At 50.4% G+C, this 22014-nt stretch overlaps 1 protein-coding gene across 1 annotated transcript in view; it reads left to right on the top strand.

The window, feature by feature from the left end:
- PCCB (propionyl-CoA carboxylase subunit beta) overlaps positions 1–22014 on the top strand; it is a 117910-nt gene that overhangs the window by 825 nt on the left and 95071 nt on the right. The window contains exon 2 of the mRNA XM_056564377.1: positions 2888–2958. The gene's annotated coding sequence lies outside the window, so the exon portion shown is untranslated. The remainder of the gene's footprint in view (positions 1–2887; positions 2959–22014) is intronic.

Below are 22014 nucleotides of genomic sequence, written 5' to 3'. Positions count from 1 at the left end.
GAATTAGCGCTATTTCGTGGATATATGGACAAATATTCGTCCTATATTCGCGAAATTTGCATATTCGTTATATATTCGTTGTGTATTTGTTGCATATTGGCAAATTCGAGGAAGTAAACAGTGAGGGGGTCGGCAACATTACTATTGGTTGCTAGGGATGTTGTTGATAACCACTGACAAGTGTATTTGCATTATCCTCATTGGCCCACAAGCTAAAAGAAGGAATATGTGAATTTGCGCATTTGCGAAATATTCGTGCTCCACGGTTTCACACAGTAACTAGTATTGGAGCATTCTTTAGACCACAAGCTGGAAGAAGGGAGGGATGATGATCACTGTGATGTGTTTTGTGGAAAAAAACAAAACAACTAATATTCGTAATTTCGAATATATAGCGAATATATTGACGAATTTGCGATATTCACGATAAAAATTCGAAATGCGAATGTTCGCGTCCAACACTAATGTTCACGTGGGCAAAAATTTCCTGATTTTGTGGTCACTGTTTCTGCGGAAATATATTGCCACCTATAGAAACAGCGCATTTCCGGGGGGTCTGAGGTGCAGAACTGCTTCCTATGCAATTCTGCGTTCGCTCCTCCGCTCAGCTGTCCGGAGATTGCCAAACATACAGTGAGGGGAAGGCAGAGCTGGACAGGACAAAACTCTGTAACTCCCATACACAGCTCCCTCCTTGAACCTCCCTCGGCAGGAGGGACATAGATGTGCACAGTCCGTGCCTGTCATGGGGACGTAGATGTGCACAGCAACGGGGCTGTGCACATCTACGTCCTTCCTGTCATGACAGGAGAAGGGCTGTGCACATCTGCGTCCTTCCTGTCATGACAGGAGCGGGTTGTGCACATCTACGTCCTTCTTGTCATGACAGGAGCTGGGCTGTGCACATCTACGTCCTTCCTGTCATGACAGCAGCGGGGCTGTGCACATCTACGTCCTTCCTGTCATGACAGGAGCGTGGCTGTGCACATCTACGCATAACAGGAGCGGGGCTGTGCACATCATTGTCCTTCCTGTCATGACAGGAGCGGGGCTGTGCACATCTACATCCTTCCTGTCATGACAGCAGCGGGGCTGTGCACATCTACGTCCTTCCTGTCATGACAGCAGCGTGGTTGTGCACATCTACATCCTTCCTGTCATGACAGCAGCGGGGCTGTGCACATCTACGTCCTTCCTGTCATGACAGCAGCGGGGCTGTGCACATCTACGTCCTTCCTGTCATGACAGGAGCGTGGCTGTGCACATCTACGCATAACAGGAGCGGGGCTGTGCACATCATTGTCCTTCCTGTCATGACAGGAGCGGGGCTGTGCACATCTACATCCTTCCTGTCATGACAGCAGCGGGGCTGTGCACATCTACGTCCTTCCTGTCATGACAGCAGCGTGGCTGTGCACATCTACATCCTTCCTGTCATGACAGCAGCGGGGCTGTGCACATCTACGTCCTTCCTGTCATGACAGCAGCGGGGCTGTGCACATCTACGTCCTTCCTGTCATGACAGGAGCAGGGCTGTGCACATCTACGTCCTTCCTGTCATGACAGGAGCAGGGCTGTGTGAATATCTATGTCCCTCCTGCTGAGGGAGGTTCGAAGAGGAAGCTGAGGGGGGTGCAGAGTTGTGTCCTGTCCAGCTCTGCCTTCCCCTCCCTGTATTTTCGGCAATTTCCGGCCAGCTGAGGGGAGGAATGAACGTAGAATTGCATAGGACGCAAGGCAGCACCTCATACCGACATATCCTGTGGGCGTCTGACGTCTGCAGAATGTCTGTCCATTAATTTTTCGGGTACACATTCTGCCATGTCAACATAGCCTAAATTCTGCCCAACCACAAGAACTCCTTGCAATTTCAGGATCTAAAATCATCAAAGTAGTAGGGAAAGTTAGAAGAGTTCACAGGTGACTTCTGAAGCCCAATGTCACCGGGGCGGTCAATCCCAAATCTACTATCTGTAATCATATGCCCTTTATTTGATTAGAAACATAGCACTGCATGCATCACTATTACCCATCAAAATTTATCAGAAGTTATCAGATTTTACAGGTGGTCTTGCTCCGACTTTCTTAGGAGGTAAAGTATCCAAAGAATTTGAATTGACCAAGTAAGTCACTGAAAACATCACTGATAAAATGCTGGAAGCTAGTGTAAGTGCCTCAAAACCTACAAAGGAAATAAAGTTTTCCCTTTTTAATAAATTTGCAAACATTTAAAAAATTACGTTTTCACATTCTCAGGAACTGAGTGCAGATTGATGAGAGAAAACTTGATATTTTAAAACATAAAATGTGTATATAGTCATACGGTCTGTATACTTTTTGAATGCATTTTATAGCATATATATTTATATTTCTTTTTTTTTCATGTTAAATTCAAATAGAAAAATGAGTGGACACACAGAGCTACCCAGCCGCAGCAGGGAGATTGCTCTTGTGACTGCCGTCGACGATTCTGCGGTGTGAAACACGATGCAGATGTGCCCCCCTATGACCCTACCCTATATGTATAAACACTATGGGGGAGATTTATCCAAACTTGTGCAGAGGAAAAGTTGCCCGTAGCAACCAGATCGCTTCTTTCATTTTTAACAAGGCTTCTGCAAAATGAAAGAAGCGTTCTGATTGGTTGCTATGGGCAACTGGGCACAGGTTTTGAGAAATCTCCCCCTAGGGAGGGTAGGGTCAAATTTGCTGTATTTTGCTGCTTATTTGCTGCTGTGTATTTCCCTACCTATTCACTTCAATGTGTAGGGAAATATGCAGCAGCAAATACACTGCAAAATACGGCACGTGTGACCCTATCCTAAAATGTATATTTTGGTATGCCTTAAATTTCAGATTAGATTTGGCAGCATATATATTTTTTCAGATGTGTGTCAATGTGCCGTACTACCCAGTAGAAAAGAAGAGAACATGATAAATTATATGAACGTCCATGAGGTAAATAATGATTGTTTTTCTTTTTTTTTTTTTGATAACTTTGTTTTATCCAGTATAGATCTATAAGAAATCTTGATGTAAACAGTTCTGAAACATGAAGCTGTCAGATTTTAGAGACACTGGAAAGGAGCTGTCCAGCATCTCGGGTATCTCAGTGCCTGGGAGAGGAACATTTTTAGGATATAGTGGGGTGAGATTAGCCAGAGGCCGACAGTGAACTTTGCATGGGAAGCCAGGAGCTTACTGTAGATCTATGCAAGTGTTCTCCATACAGTGTGTCTCCAGCTGTTGCAAAACTACAACTCCCAGCATGACCGGACAGCCTTTGGCTGTCCGGGCATGCTGAGAGTTGTAGTTATGCAACAGCTGGAGTCACACAGTTTGGAAAACACTGATCTATGCTTCTGTTGCCTCCAAAGAAGTCTTCATTCCCAGATGTATATGGTAAATAACAAGCAAAATTGTTGTCTTATGGAAGGTTGATGGTAATGGCAGACATAACGTACTGCTTTTTATTTGTAACTGCAGTATTATTTCTATTTATTTTGAACACCGACAAACAGCAGAGGACAATTACCATGGCTTTTGTCTGTTTATAATAGCACAGTGCATTTCTTTCTTTTTTTTTCTTTTTCTTGCGTAGGTAGTGAAAAACCTGTCTGGTGAACCAGCTTCTGGAGGAGACATGGCTGCTTCTGGTCATGATGGCTGCACCCTCCTTCCTCCTGGCCAGTCTTGAGGGCACAGAATGTCATCCAAAGATCGGCACTTAAAAGTATCAATCAATCCTGGCTGGGAGGGAGCAGCCAAAGCGATTGGGAGTGACCGCATCGCCCCCTCCGTGACTGGATACATCGAATTAGCATATGGCATTAGCGCAAAAAAAAAAAAAAAAAAGTTGTTTTGATGAAACTTGTACGTACATAGATATCACTTGTGCTCAGGGCTTACATCCGAGCTTGTGGTAGCAAGCGCTGAATACACAACTACGCAAACCATACATTGACTTACCAAGCGGTTAGAGTTGTTCCGTACTTGAGATTGCACCTACATACAAACCTATGTACCTATATAAATAAGAATGACTGACGAAGCGGTTGAGTTGTGCCCATACCCGCGTATGAGGGCACGCCTATAGAGGGCATACCCTATGGTGAATTGATAAGAATAAGGTAGGGTTGGGAGGGCACCTGGAAACCACGTACGCCCCGCCTGTATGTTGAGGGGGCGTTTTATAGAGGTGCCCCCTGCATGGCCCCATCTGCAGGTGCGGGGGGCGTGGGAATTCACGCCCCCTCGCACAAATACAGCCTTAAGGCTTCCTACTTGTGCTCAGGGCTTACATCCGAGCTTGTGGTAGCAAGCGCTGAATACACAACTACGCAAACCATACATTGACTTACCAAGCAGTTAGAGTTGTTCCGTACTTGAGATTGCACCTACATACAAACCTATGTACCTATCTAAATAAGAATGACTGACAAAGGGGTAGAGTTGTGCCCATACCCTCGTATGAGGGCACGCCTATAGAGGGCAAAAAGTCAAGAAGTAGAATTAATAACATTCCTGACCATAGTAACCAACACCACAACTAGTCATATCTATCTTCCCCTAAACTGTTCTTGCTAAACTCAAGAAACCAAGAGAGTTGTGCCTGCCGGCTGGCGACCACATGAGGCAGTACCTGATACTGAGAAGGTATGGTGGTGATGCCTACTGCGTCCGGCACTGGAACGGGACCTGACTACATGCTAGCTGATTCGTTCATATTGATATGCTCACTGTGGTAATTGCAGAAAGGGGGAACCGATAGAGCTTGTCGGGCATAAGATGTCCTCCTGTCCCTGCTGATAAGTGGCAAAATCAACATTGTTAGTTAAATGATATGAAGAGTTGACTGGACTGTACCGTGAGCCATATCCTAACCTGCCAACATACCGTCACGAATATGGTCTCGGGAGTAATGACCTGCAGCGAACGACGGGCCTCCTCATCCTGATCATGCCTACAGACTCGACAGATCTCAGTAACAATTAAGCCTAAGGACTATCATGCCTGCAAACGGGCATCGGCAGCGCCACTGTGTTTGCAGACATGACCGACCCCTCCGTGACTATCGTACCTGTAGACTGACAGGTCTTGCATACCCTCGTGCCTGTGGATGTGACAGGTCTTTGCATAACCGCTGTGCCTGGAATGGCAGTCTGACTCGAACCTCGTACCTGTAGGCGTGACAGGTCTTGAGTAACCCTCATGTCTGTGGAAGTGATAGCTGTTAGCGTGATGCTGACATGAGTGGACAAGACAGATTAATGCGTGAAACAACCACCTATGAGTCGTGAAATTGTAACTCTATGACCTGTGTTAGGGAAACATTGACTAAGCCGTGAATCTCCCTGCAGGCGTGGCAGGTGAAGATGGTATGCAACCCCTGGGTAAATTTTTTTATTTTTTTTCGTAATGCGGGAGTGAATGGCAGCTGAGTGCCTGACATGACGTATGCATGGTGTAGTGAGATGAGAATAAGTGTATGCTGTTGCACTGAAGAAGAGTCAGAACAGCATAAGCAGGGGCCCCCACTGAAGACGTGTCAGCCAGACGGTTGACCCACTGCCTACTTGTATCGAGTCATATTGCACTGAAGCAGAGTCAGGAACAACAGACTTCACCAGGACCCCGACTGAAGCGAGTCAGACCTGAGGAACTTGGTGGGTGAGAGGACGCGCGAGGCTCTGAAGACATGACCGTAGCAGCGTCAGTGTGTGAAGCGAGTAACTGTGGTAAACAAACAAGAGTGGTGAAAGTAACATGGAACAGTGGGTACGTGTTGTGAAGTACATACATAAGAGTGTACAAAATTTTCTTCCTTTTTTTTTTTTTTTTTTCTGTAATGCGGGAGTGAAAGGCAGCTGAGGGCCTGACATGATGTATGCATGGTGTAGTGAGATGAGACTAAGTGTATGCTGTTGCGCTGAAGAGTCAGAACAGCATACGCAGGGGCCCTCACTGAAGACGTGCCAGCCAGACGGTTGACCCACTGCCAATGTGTATAGAGTCATATTGCACTGAAGCAGAGTCAGGAACAACAGACTTCACCAGGACCCCGACTGAAGCGAGACAGACCTGAGGAACTTGGTGGGTGAGAGGACGTGCGAGGCTCTGAAGATGCGACAGTAGCAGCGTCAGTGAAAGTGGTGAAAGTAACATGGATCAGTGGGTACGTGTTGTGAAGTACATACATAAGAGTGTACATATTTTCCTTCCTTTTTTTTATTTTTTGAAGTGTGAGATCTGATCTCAGTGTAACCCCCTGTGGGCATGGCATATTAGGGGTATGCCAACCATCTGTGTTTCGTGATGTCGTGCTCTGAAGAAGTGTCAGTAACAGCAACTACGCAGTGCTGCCCCCTGCAGATGTGGCAGGTATGACGGGGAAACAACCACCTGTGTGTCGTTAAGTTGTTATTCAGAAGACATGTCAGTAACAACAAATAAGTAGTGCGTCTCCCTGCAGAATGTGGCAGGTGAAGTGGGTGTACACCACTTGTGTCGTGGTATGAATGTGCATGTCACGATGCCGGCTGGCAGGTAGTGGACCCTCTGTGCCAGAGAGGGATTGGCGTGGACCGTGCTAGTGGACCGGTTCTAAGCCACTACTGGTTTTCACCAGAGCCCGCCGCAAAGCGGGATGGTCTTGCTGCGGCGGTAGTGACCAGGTCGTATCCACTAGCAACGGCTCACCTCTCTGGCTGCTGAAGATAGGCGCGGTACAAGGGAGTAGGCAGAAGCAAGGTCGGACGTAGCAGAAGGTCGGGGCAGGCAGCAAGGATCGTAGTCAGGGGCAACGGCAGAAGGTCTGGAAACACAGGCAAGGAACACACAAGGAACGCTTTCACTGGCACTAAGGCAACAAGATCCGGCAAGGGAGTGCAAGGGAAGTGAGGTAATATAGGGAAGTGCACAGGTGAAAACCCTAATTGGAACCACTGCGCCAATCAGCGGCGCAGTGGCCCTTTAAATCGCAGAGACCCGGCGCGCGCGCGCCCTAGGGAGCGGGGCCGCGCGCGCCGGGACAGAACAGACGGGGAGCGAGTCAGGTAGGGGAGCCGGGGTGCGCATCGCGAGCGGGCGCTACCCGCATCGCGAATCGCATCCCGGCTGGCAGCAGGATCGCAGCGCCCCGGGTCAGAGGACGTGACCGGAGCGCTGCAGCGGAGGGAGTGAAGCGAGCGCTCCGGGGAGGAGCGGGGACCCGGAGCGCTCGGCGTAACAGTACCCCCCCCCTTGGGTCTCCCCCTCTTCTTGGAGCCTGAGAACCTGAGGAGCAGACTTTTGTCAAGGATGTTGTCCTCAGGTTCCCAGGATCTCTCTTCAGGACCACAACCCTCCCAGTCTACTAAAAAAAAATTTTTTCCTCTGACCTTTTTGGCAGCCAAAATTTCCTTGACCGAGAAGACGTCCGAGGAGCCGGAAACAGGAGTGGGAGGAACAGATTTGGGAGAAAAACGGTTGAGGATGAGTGGTTTGAGAAGAGAGACGTGAAAGGCATTAGGGATACGAAGAGAAGGAGGAAGAAGAAGTTTATAAGAGACAGGATTAATTTGACACAAAATTTTGAAAGGACCAAGATAGCGTGGTCCCAACTTGTAGCTAGGGACACGGAAGCGGACATATTTAGCGGAGAGCCATACCTTGTCTCCAGGGGAAAAAACGGGGGGAGCTCTTCTTTTCTTATCCGCGAACCTCTTCATGCGTGAAGAAGCCTGTAAGAGAGAATTTTGGGTCTCTCTCCATATAATGGAAAGGTCACGAGAAATTTCATCCACAGCGGGCAGACCAGAGGGCAAGGGGGTAGGGAGGGGGGGAAGAGGGTGACGGCCGTACACCACGAAAAATGGGGATTTGGAGGAAGATTCAGAGACCCTGAAGTTATACGAGAATTCGGCCCATGGAAGGAGATCTGCCCAGTCATCCTGGCGGGAGGAAACAAAATGTCGCAAATAATCACCCAGGATCTGGTTAATTCTTTCTACTTGTCCATTGGACTGGGGATGATATGCAGAGGAAAAATTTAATTTAATCTTGAGTTGTTTACAGAGAGCTCTCCAGAATTTAGACACGAATTGGACCCCTCTATCCGAGACAATCTGCGTAGGCAACCCGTGAAGACGAAAAATGTGTACAAAAAATTGTTTAGCCAACTGAGGCGCAGAAGGAAGACCAGGAAGAGGGATGAAATGTGCCATTTTGGAGAATCGATCAACGACCACCCAAATAACGGTGTTGCCACGGGAAGGGGGTAAATCAGTAATAAAATCCATACCAATCAGAGACCAAGGCTGTTCGGGGACAGGCAGAGGATGAAGAAAACCAGCGGGCTTCTGGCGAGGAGTCTTATCCCGGGCACAGATAGTGCAGGCTCGCACAAAGTCCCCAACATCCGTCTCCAGAGTCGGCCACCAATAGAAGCGGGAGATGAGTTGCACAGATTTCTTGATGCCCGCATGACCTGCGAGATGGGAGGAGTGACCCCATTTGAGGATTCCGAGGCGTTGGCGTGGAGAAACAAAGGTCTTTCCTGGAGGAGTCTGCCTGATGGAGGCAGGAGAAGTGGAGATCAGGCAGTCAGGTGGAATGATGTGTTGCGGAGGGAGATCAACTTCTGAGGCATCCGAGGAACGAGAGAGAGCATCGGCCCTAATGTTCTTATCGGCAGGACGAAAGTGAATCTCAAAATTAAATCGGGCAAAGAACAGAGACCACCGGGCCTGGCGAGGATTCAGCCGTTGGGCCGACTGGAGGTAGGAGAGGTTCTTGTGGTCGGTGTAGATAATAACAGGAAATCTTGATCCCTCCAGCAGATGCCTCCATTCCTCAAGTGCTAATTTAATGGCTAGAAGCTCTCGATCCCCGATGGAGTAGTTCCTCTCCGCTGGAGAGAAGGTCCTAGAGAAAAAACCACAAGTGACAGCATGCCCGGAAGAATTTTTTTGTAGAAGAACAGCTCCAGCTCCTACTGAGGAGGCATCAACCTCCAATAGGAAGGGTTTGGAAGGGTCAGGTCTGGAGAGCACGGGAGCCGAAGAAAAGGCAGACTTGAGTCGTTTAAAGGAGTCTTCTGCTTGAGGAGGCCAGGACTTGGGATCAGCATTTTTTTTGGTTAAAGCCACGATAGGAGCCACAATGGTAGAAAAATGTGGAATAAATTGCCTGTAATAATTGGCGAACCCCAAAAAGCGTTGGATAGCACGGAGTCCGGAGGGGCGTGGCCAATTTAAGACGGCAGAGAGTTTGTCTGGATCCATCTGTAGTCCCTGGCCAGAGACCAAATATCCTAGAAAAGGAAGAGATTGGCATTCAAACAGACATTTCTCAATTTTGGCATAGAGTTGGTTGTCACGAAGTCTCTGAAGAACCATACGGACATGCTGGCGGTGTTCTTCTAGATTGGCAGAAAAAATTAGGATATCGTCCAGATATACCACAACACAGGAGTATAACAGATCACGAAAAATTTCATTGACAAAGTCTTGGAAGACGGCAGGGGCGTTGCACAGGCCAAAGGGCATGACCAGATACTCAAAGTGTCCATCTCTGGTGTTAAATGCCGTTTTCCACTCGTCCCCCTCTCTGATGCGGATGAGGTTATAGGCGCCTCTTAAGTCCAATTTAGTGAAGATGTGGGCACCTTGGAGGCGATCAAAGAGTTCAGAGATGAGGGGTAAGGGGTAGCGGTTCTTAACCGTGATTTTATTAAGACCGCGGTAGTCAATGCAAGGACGTAGGGAGCCATCTTTTTTGGACACAAAGAAAAATCCGGCTCCGGCAGGAGAGGAGGATTTACGGATAAAGCCCTTTTTTAGATTCTCCTGGACGTATTCGGACATGGCAAGAGTCTCTGGGGCAGAGAGAGGATAAATTCTGCCCCGGGGTGGAGTAGTACCCGGGAGGAGGTCGATAGGGCAATCATAAGGCCTGTGAGGAGGTAGAGTCTCAGCTTGTTTTTTGCAGAAAACATCCGCGAAGTCCATATAGGCCTTAGGGAGACCGGTTACTGGAGGAACCACAGAGTTACGGCAAGGGTTACTGGGAACCGGTTTTAGACAGTTCTTGGAACAAGAGGACCCCCAACTCTTGATCTCCCCAGTGGACCAATCCAGGGTTGGGGAATGAAGTTGAAGCCAGGGAAGTCCAAGGAGAATCTCCGAGGTGCAATTGGGGAGGACCAAAAGTTCAATCCTCTCATGATGAGATCCGATGCTCATAAGAAGGGGCTCCGTGCGGAAACGTATGGTACAGTCCAATCTTTCATTATTTACACAATTGATGTAGAGGGGTCTGGCGAGACTGGTCACTGGGATGTTGAACCTGTTGACAAGAGAGGCCAAAATAAAATTTCCTGCAGATCCAGAGTCCAAGAAGGCCACTGTAGAGAAGGAGAAGGCAGAGGCAGACATCCGCACAGGCACAGTAAGACGTGGAGAAGCAGAGTAGACATCAAGGACTGTGTCACCTTTGTGCGGAGTCAGCGTACGTCTTTCCAGGCGGGGAGGACGGATAGGACAATCCCTCAGGAAGTGTTCGGTACTAGCACAGTACAGGCAGAGGTTCTCCATACGGCGTCGTGTCCTCTCTTGAGGTGTCAGGCGAGACCGGTCGACCTGCATAGCCTCCACGGCGGGAGGCACAGGAACAGATTGCAGGGGACCAGAGGAGAGAGGAGCCGAGGAGACGAAACGCCTCGTGCGAACAGAGTCCATATCTTGGCGGAGTTCCTGACGCCTTTCAGAAAAACGCATGTCAATGCGAGTGGCTAGGTGAATAAGTTCATGTAGATTAGCAGGAATTTCTCGTGCGGCCAGAACATCTTTAATGTTGCTGGATAGGCCTTTTTTGAAGGTCGCGCAGAGGGCCTCATTATTCCAGGACAATTCTGAAGCAAGTGTACGGAATTGTACGGCATACTCGCCAACGGAAGAATTACCCTGGACCAGGTTCAACAGGGCAGTCTCAGCAGAAGAGGCTCGGGCAGGTTCCTCAAAGACACTTCGGATTTCCGAGAAGAAGGAGTGTACAGAGGCAGTGACGGGGTCATTGCGGTCCCAGAGCGGTGTGGCCCATGACAGGGCTTTTCCGGACAGAAGACTGACTACGAAAGCCACCTTAGACCTTTCAGTGGGAAACAGGTCCGACATCATCTCCAGATGCAGGGAACATTGGGAAAGAAAGCCACGGCAAAACTTAGAGTCCCCATCAAATTTATCCGGCAAGGATAAGCGTATCCCAGGAGCGGCCACTCGCTGCGGAGGAGGTGCAGGAGCTGGCGGAGGAGATGACTGCTGAAGCTGTGGTAGCAACTGTTGTAGCATAACGGTCAGTTGAGACAGCTGTTGGCCTTGTTGCGCTATCTGTTGTGACTGCTGGGCGACCACCGTGGTGAGGTCAGCGACAACTGGCAGAGGAACTTCAGCGGGATCCATGGCCGGATCTACTGTCACGATGCCGGCTGGCAGGTAGTGGACCCTCTGTGCCAGAGAGGGATTGGCGTGGACCGTGCTAGTGGACCGGTTCTAAGCCACTACTGGTTTTCACCAGAGCCCGCCGCAAAGCGGGATGGTCTTGCTGCGGCGGTAGTGACCAGGTCGTATCCACTAGCAACGGCTCACCTCTCTGGCTGCTGAAGATAGGCGCGGTACAAGGGAGTAGGCAGAAGCAAGGTCGGACGTAGCAGAAGGTCGGGGCAGGCAGCAAGGATCGTAGTCAGGGGCAACGGCAGAAGGTCTGGAAACACAGGCAAGGAACACACAAGGAACGCTTTCACTGGCACTAAGGCAACAAGATCCGGCAAGGGAGTGCAAGGGAAGTGAGGTAATATAGGGAAGTGCACAGGTGAAAACCCTAATTGGAACCACTGCGCCAATCAGCGGCGCAGTGGCCCTTTAAATCGCAGAGACCCGGCGCGCGCGCGCCCTAGGGAGCGGGGCCGCGCGCGCCGGGACAGAACAGACGGGGAGCGAGTCAGGTAGGGGAGCCGGGGTGCGCATCGCGAGCGGGCGCTACCCGCATCGCGAATCGCATCCCGGCTGGCAGCAGGATTGCAGCGCCCCGGGTCAGAGGACGTGACCGGAGCGCTGCAGCGGAGGGAGTGAAGCGAGCGCTCCGGGGAGGAGCGGGGACCCGGAGCGCTCGGCGTAACAGTGCAGAATAACGTGTCAGCGACCACAATTTTTGTGCATGCTGTAGGACCAGTTAGAAGGTAACTGTCACGATTCGGCTTACGGGTTGTGGATCCGCTGTGTCAGCGAGGGATTGGCGTGGACCGTGCTAGTGGACCGGTTCTAAGAGGCTACTGGTTTTCACCAGAGCCCGCCGCAAAGCGGGATGGTCTTGCTGCGGCAGTAGCAACCAGGTCGTATCCACTAGCAACGGCTCAACCTCGCTGACTGCTGAGAAGGCGTGGGACAGAAGGACTAGGCAGAGGCAAGGTCAGACGTAGCAGAAGGTCGGGGGCAGGCGGCAAGGTTCGTAGTCAGGATGGATAGCAGAAGTTCAGGTAACACAGGCTTTGGACACACTAAACGCTTTCACTGGCACAAGGCAACAAGATCCGGCAAGGGAGTGCAAGGGAGGAGATCAGATATAGCCAGGGAGCAGGTGGAAGCCAATTAAGCTAATTGGGCCAGGCACCAATCATTGGTGCACTGGCCCTTTAAGTCTCAGAGAGCTGGCGCGCGCGCGCCCTAGAGAGCGGAGCCGCGCGCGCCAGCACATGACAGCAGGGGACCGGGACGGGTAAGTGACCTGGGATGCGATTCGCGAGCGGGCGCGTCCCGCTGTGCGAATCGCATCCCCGACGGCCATGACAGTGCAGCGCTCCCGGTCAGCGGGACTGACCGGGGCGCTGCAGGGAGAGAGACGCCGTGAGCGCTCCGGGGAGGAGCGGGGACCCGGAGCGCTAGGCGTAACAGTACCCCCCCCCTTAGGTCTCCCCTTTTTTTTGTCCGGTAACTGCCTCCCCTGGGATGAGGACACCGGGAAAGAATGGAGGGTTTCCTCAACGGCAGGCAGTACAGCAGGAGTAGGAATGGGGAGGGAGGGCAGAGGGTGAAGCTTGGCACGGGGCAGGGTGACACAAGGACGGGAGCCATGAGGAGGCACAGAGGCTTGCCTGACGGGACTGGGAGGGGGGGAGAGGCACTTCCTATGGCAGGCAGAGTCCCAGTTCTTGATCTCCTCGGTGGTCCAATCAAGGGTGGGAGAATGAAGCCGGAGCCATGGCAGACCGAGGAGGACCTCAGAGGTACAGTTGGGGAGAACGAAGAGCTCAATCCTTTCGTGGTGGGGTCCAATGCACATCAGGAGGGGTTCTGTGCGGTAACGCACGGAGCAATCTAATCTGACTCTGTTGACCGCGGAAATGTAGAGCGGCTTGACGAGACGGGTCACCGGGATGCGGAATTTATTCACAAACGACTCCAAAATAAAATTCCCAGAGGCACCAGAGTCCAAGCAGGCCACGGCTGAGAGGGAGGAGTTGGCTGAAGGAGAAATCCGCACGGGCACCGTGAGACGTGGAGAAGCAGACTTAGAACCAAGAGACGCCACACCCACGTGAGCTGGGTGCGTGCGTTTCCCAGACGTGGAGGACGGATAGGGCAATCCACCAAGAAATGCTCGGTACTGGCACAGTACAGACAGAGATTTTCTTCCCTACGGCGATTCCTCTCTTCCTGGGTCAGGCGAGACCGATCCACTTGCATGGCCTCCTCGGCGGGAGGCCCAGGCGTAGACTGCAAAGGATGCTGTGGGAGAGGTGCCCAGAGATCTAAGTCTTTTTCCTGGCGGAGCTCTTGGTGTCGCTCAGAAAAACGCATGTCAATGCGGGTAGCCAAATGGATGAGTTCTTGGAAGTTGGCAGGAATCTCTCGTGCGGCCAGCACATCCTTGATGCGACTGGATAGGCCTTTTTTAAAGGTCGCGCAGAGAGCCTCGTTATTCCATGATAACTCGGAAGCAAGAGTACGAAATTGGATGGCGTACTCGCCCACTGAAGAATTACCCTGGACCAGGTTCAACAGGGCAGTCTCGGCAGAAGAAGCTCGGGCTGGCTCCTCGAAGACACTACGGACTTCAGCGAAGAAGGACTGGACTGTGGCTGTGGCAGGATCATTGCGGTCCCAGAGCGGTGTGGCCCAAGACAAGGCCTTTCCTGAAAGAAGGCTTACTACGAACGCCACCTTAGACCGTTCTGTAGGAAACAAGTCCGACAACATCTCCATATGCAGGGAACACTGAGACAAAAATCCACGGCAGAGTTTAGAGTCCCCATCAAATTTGTCCGGCAGGGACAAGCGGAGGCTAGGAGCGGCCACTCGCTGCGGAGGAGGTGCAGGAGCTGGCGGAGGAGATGGTTGCTGCTGTAGCAGAGGCAGAAGTTGCTGTAACGTGGCGGTCAACTGCGACAGCTGCTGTCCTTGTTGGGCAATTTGCTGCGATTGCTGAGCGACCACCGTGGTAAGGTCAGCGAGACTTGGCAGCGGCACCTCAGCGGGATCCATGGCCGGATCTACTGTCACGATTCGGCTTACGGGTTGTGGATCCGCTGTGTCAGCGAGGGATTGGCGTGGACCGTGCTAGTGGACCGGTTCTAAGAGGCTACTGGTTTTCACCAGAGCCCGCCGCAAAGCGGGATGGTCTTGCTGTGGCAGTAGCAACCAGGTCGTATCCACTAGCAACGGCTCAACCTCGCTGACTGCTGAGAAGGCGTGGGACAGAAGGACTAGGCAGAGGCAAGGTCAGACGTAGCAGAAGGTCGGGGGCAGGCGGCAAGGTTCGTAGTCAGGATGGATAGCAGAAGTTCAGGTAACACAGGCTTTGGACACACTAAACGCTTTCACTGGCACAAGGCAACAAGATCCGGCAAGGGAGTGCAAGGGAGGAGATCAGATATAGCCAGGGAGCAGGTGGAAGCCAATTAAGCTAATTGGGCCAGGCACCAATCATTGGTGCACTGGCCCTTTAAGTCTCAGAGAGCTGGCGCGCGCGCGCCCTAGAGAGCGGAGCCGCGCGCGCCAGCACATGACAGCAGGGGACCGGGACGGGTAAGTGACCTGGGATGCGATTCGCGAGCGGGCGCGTCCCGCTGTGCGAATCGCATCCCCGACGGCCATGACAGTGCAGCGCTCCCGGTCAGCGGGACTGACCGGGGCGCTGCAGGGAGAGAGACGCCGTGAGCGCTCCGGGGAGGAGCGGGGACCCGGAGCGCTAGGCGTAACAGTAACTGGTGAGCGTATGGCAAGATACGGATGCTTGATCTGTGACTGAGCAGTTACTATGGTAAAGAGAGTGTGGTATGACAGCTACGGGGACCAATAGCCGGTACAGACGTGTGTGCGGAGTGACTATTTGTGATTGTACCGTACAACCTGAGAATATGTGTGGATGCAGCGGCACACATGAGTGCAGTATGACCATGACAAGCACAATGTGGTGCTAATGGTATGAGCGTTCGGCACTATGACTGTACTCACAGTGTGTGGCGTGATGAGCGTATGTACTGTGTGCAACGATGGGAACTGTACCCACTGCATGAAAACTAATATCCTATGAACTGTACACAATACTATAGCTGTACTCCCTGCATATAACATTGTGAGCGTATGTGCTGTATACGATAATGTGACTGTACTCCCTGTATGTAAGAGTATGAACATGTGTACTGTGTGTGGTACTATAACTGTACCCACTGTGTGCAACTGAGGGTGTGTATTGAATGCAACAGCAAACTGTACCCACTGTAAGTGACACCAAGTGCGCACGTACCCCACACGGTACCACAGCTGTACCCACTGTATGCGACACTGTGAGCGTGTATTCTATACCATGACATAACTGTACTTGCTGCATGTGACCCTGAACATGTGTGTACTGTAAACGACGTGCTGTACCCACTGCATAAAACCCTATGACTTGTGTGCTCTATACAACACTGTAACTGTGTGCCCTGCATTTGCCACTAAGAGCGCCTGTTATGCAGGATAATATTATGAATGTTTATACGTGGTGTAAATGCTTGAGCGTATGTGCAGTATAAAGCGGTGAGCGGTATAGTACTGACATAACGTAAGAGCAGTAAATGTTATGAGTGTATGCACCGTATATGTGTTGCGTGCGGTGTGAAGCCATGAGCGTATGTATTGTGTATGCATGGTATGAGTGCTGAGAGTAACTGCATGGTGTGAACGCTAGGAGACTGCACAGTATAAATGGTATGGGTGACTTCACAGTATAGTGGTATGGGTGACTGCACGGTATGAGTGCCGAACGACTGCACGATATAAATGATATGAGTGACTGCGCAGTATGACGCTATGAGTAACTGGACGGTATGATGATATGAGCGACTGCCCGGTATGATGCTATGAGCAGCTGCATGGTATGAATGCTATGAGTGACTGCACGGTATAAATGCTACGAGTGACTGCACGGTATGAATTGTCACGATTCGGCTGGCAGGAGGTGGATCCTCTATGCCAGAGAGGGATTGGCGTGGACCGTGCTAGTGGACCGGTTCTAAGTTACTACTGGTATTCACCAGAGCCCGCCGCAAAGCGGGATGGTCTTGCAGCGGCGGTAGTAACCAGGTCGTATCCACTAGCAACGGCTCAACCTCTCTGACTGCTGAAGATAGGCGCGGTACAAGGGAGTAGAAAAGAGCAAGGTCGGACGTAGCAGAAGGTCGGGGCAGGCAGCAAGGATCGTAGTCAGGGGCAACGGCAGGAGGTCTGGAACACAGGCTAGGAACACACAAGGAAACGCTTTCACTGGCACAATGGCAACAAGATCCGGCGAGGGAGTGCAGGGGAAGTGAGGTATACATAGGGAGTGCACAGGTGAACACACTAATTAGACCAACTGCGCCAATCAGTGGCGCAGTGGCCCTTTAACCCCTTAAGGACTCAGCCCATTTTGGCCTTAAGGACTCAGACAATTTAATTTTTACGTTTTCATTTTTTCCTCCTCGCCTTCTAAAAATTATAACTCTTTTATATTTTCATCCACAGACTAGGATGAGGGCTTGTTTTTTGCGCGACCAGTTGTCCTTTGTAATGACATCACTCATTATATCATAAAATGTATGGCGCAACCAAAAAACACTATTTTTGTGGGGAAATTAAAACGAAAAACGCAATTTTGCTAATTTTGGAAGGTTTTGTTTTCACGCCGTACAATTTCTGGTAAAAATGACATGTGTTCTTTATTCTGAGGGTCAATACGATTAAAATGATACCCATTATTACATACTTTTATATTATTGTTGCGCTTAAAAAAAATCACAAACTTTTTAACCAAATTAGTACGTTTATAATCCCTTTATTTGATGACCTATAACTTTTTTATTTTTCCGTATAAGCGGCGGTATGGGGGCTCATTTTTTGCGCCATGATCTGTACTTTTTTTTGATACCACATTTGCATATAAAAAACTTTTAATATATTTTTTATAATTTTTTTTAAATAAAATGTATTAAAAAAGTAGGAATTTTTGACTTTTTAAATTTTTTTTCGTTCACACCGTTCACCGTACGGGATCATTAACATTTTATTTTAATAGTTCGGACATTTACGCACGCGGCGATACCAAATATGTCTATAAAAAATGTTTTTTACGCTTTTTGGGGGTAAAATAGGAAAAAACGGACGTTTTACTTTTTTATTGGGGGAGGGGATTTTTCACTTTTTTTTTACTTTAACTTTTACATTTTTTTACATTTTTTTTTACACTTGAATAGTCCCCATAGGGGACTATTCATAGCAATACCATGATTGCTAATACTGATCTGTTCTATGTATAGGACATAGAACAGATCAGTATTATCGGTCATCTCCTGCTCTGGTCTGCTCGATCACAGACCAGAGCAGGAGACGCCGGGAGCCGCACGGAGGAAGGAGAGGGGACCTCCGTGCGGCGTTATGAATGATCGGATCCCCGCAGCAGCGCTGCGGGCGATCCGATCGTTCATTTTAATCGCGAACTGCCGCAGATGCCGGGATCTGTATTGATCCCGGCACCTGAGGGGTTAATGGCAGACGCCCGCGAGATCGCGGGCGTCGGCCATTGCCGGCGGGTCCCTGGCTGCGATCAGCAGCCGGGATCAGCCGCGCATGACACAGGCATCGCTCCGATGCCCGCGGTTATGCTTAGGACGTAAATGTACGTCCTGGTGCGTTAAGTACCACCTCACCAGGACGTACATTTACGTCCTGCGTCCTTAAGGGGTTAAATCGCAGAGACCCGGCGCGCGCGCGCCCTAGGGAGCGGGGCCGCGCGCGCCGGGACAGGACCGACGGAGAGCGAGTCAGGTACGGGAGCCGGGGTGCGCATCGCGAGCGGGCGCCACCCGCATCGCGAATCGCATCCCAGCTGGGGGCGGTATCGCAGCGCACCCGGTCAGTAGATCTGACCGGGGCGCTGCAGTAGCGAGGATGTTGCGAGCGCTCCGGGGAGGAGCGGGGACCCGGAGCGCTCGGCGTAACAGTACCCCCCCCCTTGGGTCTCCCCCTCTTCTTGGAGCCTGAGAACCTGAGGACCAGACTTTTGTCTAGGATGTTGTCCTCAGGTTCCCAGGATCTCTCTTCAGGACCACAGCCCTCCCAATCAACCCAAAATTTTTTTTTCCCTCTGACCGTCTTGGAGGCCAGTATCTCCTTCACGGAGAAGATGTCAGAAGAACCGGAAACAGGAGTGGGAGAAACAAGTTTGGGAGAGAAACGGTTGATGATGAGTGGTTTAAGGAGAGAGACATGAAAGGCATTGGGAATACGAAGAGAAGGAGGAAGAAGAAGTTTGTAAGAGACAGGATTAATTTGGCACAAGATTTTGAAAGGACCAAGATAGCGTGGTCCCAGTTTGTAACTGGGGACACGGAAGCGGACATATTTAGCGGAGAGCCATACCTTGTCTCCGGGAGCAAAAATGGGGGAAGCTCTTCTTTTCTTATCGGCAAACTTTTTCATGCGAGATGAAGTCTGTAAAAGAGAATTTTGGGTCTCTTTCCATATGGTGGAAAGATCACGAGTCACTTCATCCACAGCGGGCAAACCAGAGGGCAAGGGAGTAGGGAGGGGGGGAAGAGGGTGACGGCCGTACACCACGAAAAATGGGGATTTAGCAGAAGATTCAGAGACTCTGAAGTTGTACGAGAATTCGGCCCATGGTAGAAGATCTGCCCAGTCATCCTGGCGGGAGGAAACAAAATGCCGTAAATAGTCACCCAGGACCTGGTTAATTCTTTCTACTTGTCCATTGGATTGAGGATGATAAGCAGAAGAGAAGTTTAATTTAATCTTGAGTTGTTTACAGAGAGCCCTCCAGAATTTTGACACGAATTGGACGCCTCTATCCGAGACGATCTGCGTGGGCAAACCGTGAAGACGAAAAATGTGTACAAAAAATTGTTTTGCCAACTGAGGCGCTGAAGGAAGACCAGGAAGAGGAATAAAATGTGCCATCTTGGAAAATCGATCAACGACCACCCAAACAACAGTGTTGCCACGGGATGGGGGTAAGTCTGTAATAAAGTCCATACCAATCAGAGACCAAGGCTGTTCGGGGACAGGCAGAGGATGAAGGAGACCAGCAGGCTTCTGGCGAGGAGTCTTATCCCGGGCACAGACAATACAGGCCCGCACAAAATCAACAACATCCGTCTCCAGAGTCGGCCACCAATAGAAACGAGAGATGAGTTGCAAGGACTTTTTGATGCCCGCATGGCCTGCGAGGTGGGAGGAGTGACCCCATTTGAGAATCCCGAGACGTTGGCGTGGAGAAACGAAGGTCTTCCCTGGAGGAGTTTGCCTGATGGAGACTGGAGAAGTGGAGATCAGACAGTCAGGAGGAATGATGCGTTGCGGAGAGACCTCTACTTCCGAGGCATCCGAGGAACGAGAGAGAGCATCGGCCCTAATGTTCTTGTCGGCAGGGCGAAAATGAATTTCAAAGTTAAAACGGGCAAAGAACAACGACCACCTGGCCTGGCGAGGATTCAGCCGTTGGGCAGACTGGAGATAGGAGAGATTCTTGTGATCGGTGTAAATGATAACTGGAAATTTTGATCCCTCCAGCAGATGCCTCCATTCCTCAAGTGCCAATTTAATGGCCAGTAGTTCTCGATCCCCGATGGAGTAGTTCCTCTCCACCGGAGAGAAGGTCCTAGAAAAAAAACCACAAGTAACAGCATGCCCGGAAGAATTTTTTTGTAGAAGGACCGCTCCAGCTCCCACTGAGGAGGCATCAACCTCCAATAGGAAGGGTTTAGATGGGTCAGGTCTGGAGAGCACGGGAGCAGAAGAAAAGGCAGACTTGAGCCGTTTAAATGCGTCTTCCGCTTGGGGAGACCAGGACTTAGGATTGGCATTCTTCTTGGTTAAAGCCACGATAGGAGCCACAATAGTGGAAAAATGTGGAATAAATTGTCTGTAATAATTGGCGAACCCCAAAAAACGTTGGATAGCACGGAGTCCGGAGGGGTGTGGCCAATCTAAGACGGCAGAGAGTTTATCTGGGTCCATTTGTAGTCCCTGGCCAGAGACCAAGTATCCTAGGAAAGGAAGAGATTGACATTCAAACAGACATTTCTCCATTTTGGCATAAAGTTGATTGTCTCGAAGTCTCTGAAGAACCATGCGGACATGCTGGCGATGTTCTTCTAAGTTGGCAGAAAAAATCAGAATATCGTCCAGATACACAACAACACAGGAATATAAGAGATCACGAAAAATTTCATTAACAAAGTCTTGGAAGACGGCAGGGGCGTTGCACAGGCCAAAGGGCATGACTAGATACTCAAAGTGTCCATCTCTGGTGTTAAATGCAGTTTTCCATTCGTCCCCCTCCCTGATGCGGAGGAGATTATAAGCACCTCTTAAGTCCAGTTTGGTAAAGATGTGGGCACCTTGAAGGCGATCAAAGAGTTCTGAGATAAGAGGTAGGGGGTAGCGGTTCTTTACCGTGATTTTATTAAGTCCGCGGTAATCAATGCAAGGACGTAGGGAGCCATCTTTTTTGGACACAAAGAAAAATCCAGCTCCGGCAGGAGAGGAGGATTTGCGGATAAACCCCTTTTTTAAATTTTCCTGGATGTATTCAGACATAGCAAGAGTCTCTGGGGCGGACAGAGGATAAATTCTGCCCCGGGGTGGAGTAGTGCCCGGGAGGAGGTCAATAGGACAGTCATAAGGCCTGTGAGGAGGTAAAGTCTCAGCTTGTTTTTTGCAAAATACGTCAGCATAGTCCATATAAGCCTTAGGGAGACCGGTTACAGGGGGACCCACAGGGTCACGGCAGGGAGTACTGGGAACCGGTTTAAGACAGTCCTTGAAACAAGAAGTACCCCAGCTCTTGATCTCTCCTGTGGACCAATCAAGGGTTGGGGAATGGCGTTGAAGCCACGGTAGTCCAAGGAGAATTTCGGAAGTGCAATTGGAGAGGACCAAAAACTAAATTTTTTCGTGATGAGGTCCGATGCACATTAGGAGGGGCTCCGTGCGGTAACGCACGGTACAGTCCAATCTTTCATTGTTAACACAATTGATGTAGAGGGGTCTGGCGAGACTGGTCACCGGGATGTTGAACCTGTTGATGAGAGAGGCCAAAATAAAATTTCCTGCAGATCCGGAATCCAGAAGGCCATAGTAGAGAAGGAGAAGGTAGAGGCAGATATCCGCACAGGCACAGTAAGACGTGGAGAAGCAGAGTTGACATCAAGAACTGTCTCACCCTTGTGCGGAGTCAGCGTACGTCTTTCCAGGCGGGGAGGACGGATAGGACAATCCTTCAGGAAGTGTTCGGTACCGGCACAGTACAGGCAAAGATTCTCCATGCGGCGTCGTGTCCTCTCTTGAGGTGTCAAGCGAGACCGGTCAACTTGCATAGCCTCCACGGCGGGAGGCACAGGAACGGATTGCAGAGGACCAGAGGAGAGAGGAGCTGGGGAGAAAAAACGCCTCGTGCGAACAAAGTCCATATCCTGGCGGAGCTCCTGACGCCTTTCGGAAA

Source organism: Hyla sarda, chromosome 3 (assembly GCF_029499605.1).
Source record: "Hyla sarda isolate aHylSar1 chromosome 3, aHylSar1.hap1, whole genome shotgun sequence".
Taxonomy (NCBI): domain Eukaryota; kingdom Metazoa; phylum Chordata; class Amphibia; order Anura; family Hylidae; genus Hyla; species Hyla sarda.
The sequence above is the reverse complement of the archived record's forward strand: the minus strand, read 5'-3'. Positions and strand labels throughout refer to the sequence as shown.